This window comes from Myotis davidii, unplaced genomic scaffold (genome assembly GCF_000327345.1).
Source record: "Myotis davidii unplaced genomic scaffold, ASM32734v1 scaffold1146, whole genome shotgun sequence".
NCBI lineage: Eukaryota > Metazoa > Chordata > Mammalia > Chiroptera > Vespertilionidae > Myotis > Myotis davidii.
Genome location: NW_006296974.1, coordinates 290457 through 292898, shown reverse-complemented (window position 1 = coordinate 292898; position 2442 = coordinate 290457).

Sequence of the window (2442 nt, the reverse complement as noted above, 5' to 3'; positions counted from 1 at the left end):
AGGATAGGATGTCAACTCTATCACAACCTATTTCTCCATTTGAATATATAAATGTAGAGTTCCTTACCTTTTATAAGTCTCTCTCTGACAGGTAGACTTAGAAAACATCTCTCCCCAAAACTGAAATGTTGATATAAATATCTGAAGAAAAATTTTAATCACAGTATACATTGAACAGGCTCACTGATCTTGTATACCTGGAAAAAGATTTTCAAACAGACTTTGTCAGTTCAGCCCTGGCATTCCTTGTCAAACAAAAGCATGCCTAAAGACACATTTCAAACGCCGGCGATGCAGCACTTGCTAACCTGCAGAAAATCGAAAAGGAATGCAGAGGCCAAGAACAAACAGAATTGGAACCAATGAGAAATGAAGCACAGTTCTGAGAAACTGTCTCAGAGAACCAGAAATGTTTTTAAGAGGCTGCATCAATAGCTAAACATCAGCAAGTCAAATTCTATTTTTTGTTTGTTGTGATAGCCTTAAGATTTGTAATGAAGAAATGAAAGCTTAGATTCAGCCTCAGCTAGCTGATACTTAAAATCTAGAGGATAGGATAAAAAAAAAAGAGGTGGGAGGAGAAATAAATCTTATTTTTGGCTTATACAAGTTGAGTTGTCTTCAGTAATTTCAGAATTTAAACATTTCAATCAACTCCAGGTTTGGATCAGGTACCCTCAGCAGAATTAAAAGTCTCTTATTTTTTAGCTCTAGCCTATTTGGCTTAGTAGATAGAGCATCAGCCCATGGACTGAATGCTCCCAGGTTTGATTCCGGTCAAGGGCACATACCTCGGTTGCAGGCTCGATCCCTGACCCTAGTCTGGGTGGGTGCGGGAGGCAACCAATTGATGTGTCTCTCTCACATGGGAGTTTCTCTCTGTTTGTCTCCCCCTCCCCACCCCCCTCATTTCCACTCTCTCTAAAAATCAATAGAAAAATATCCTGGGGTGAGGATTAACAAAAAATAAAAATGGAGTTATGCTGAATGCAAAGGCAATAAAATAAAATAAAATAAAATAAAATAAAATAAAATAAAAGTATCTCTCACTTTCTTTTAAGGGGAGGCCCCATCTCTCTACTCAGAGCCATGTCATTCAGGTAACTTAACTTGGGTTGATTACACAGTGATTTTATAATGTGCACAACACAAGCCCAAGTTTACTATTTTCAAATAATATCATGTGCTTCCCTATGGCTTGAATATTTTTCTTGTCCATTTTCAATGTGTTATTTATAGTGTAATTGGGCCAATTCATTTCACTCTGAACAATAAAGATTTAATTAAAAAAAAATCACTACCACACACACACACAAAAAAAAAAACAAAAAAAAACACAATTTTTTAATTACTCATAAAGAAGGTACATTTCAGGGATATTTTCTGTACCATCACACACTGCCCTGGAAAGGCACAGGTAAATGACAAATTTGGAAACGAGAGGGGAATCTATGTAGAGGACTCCCTGGAGCCATGGTCACAGATCTGGGTCCAGGTGTGTGCGGCTGGCTTCATGAAAGGAGTGGGCGGCTTTGCTTTAGCTAATTTCGGGCATTGACATCTTTCACTGCTCTCGCTGTTTACATGGATACACAAACTAGAACCCAATAAAGATGAACAAAGCTTGCTTTTGATAGCCTCTGATGGTGATGATGCAAAATCCTGCCTTCCATGGTAATATTTTAAGACATATGTTGGTGTTGCCCAGTGAAATGACTGGAGAGAAGAATCTCATGATACTTATGGGCTTTTTATAACACTTTAGACTAAGCTTTTCATTCTTAGTTTGTTACTAAGGGAAAAAGAATAAATAATCCAAACTTAGCTTATTTCCCGTAATTATTTGAATAAAATAGAACATCTCTTTGATATAGCAATTGTAATGATGTGACAATTTTATTCCCTCCCAATATTTGCAGATCCATTACGTCTTAGGCATGTGACACTGGACAAGTTAACTGTGCCTCAGTTTTCTCATCTATAAGATAGGGAAAATAATAACACCTGTCAATAGCATTGTTGTGAGAGTTAAATACATATATAGTTAATATGTGTAAAGTGCCTGGATCATTTCCTGGCACATAGCAGGTGCATAAATGTATGTTGTCATTATAGTAGTATCAGTCATCCTATATAATAAAAGCCTAATATGCTAAGTGTCTGATTGTCTGGTCATCTCTTCAACCAATCAAAGCATAATATGCTAATGATATGCTAAGGCCATTCAACTGCTCGCCATGATGTGCAGTGACCATCAGGGGGCAGATGATCAGACTGTTAGTTTAGCTTGCTGCTGGGGTCTGGTTGATTGGGATTGAGCAAGAGGGGTTGGACATGCCCTGGAACCCTCCCACAGCCACTCCTTGGCTGACCAAACTCCCGCAGCCCTCCCTGGCCCTGATCGTGCACCGGTGGGTCCCTCGGCCTGGCTTCTGCCCTCCG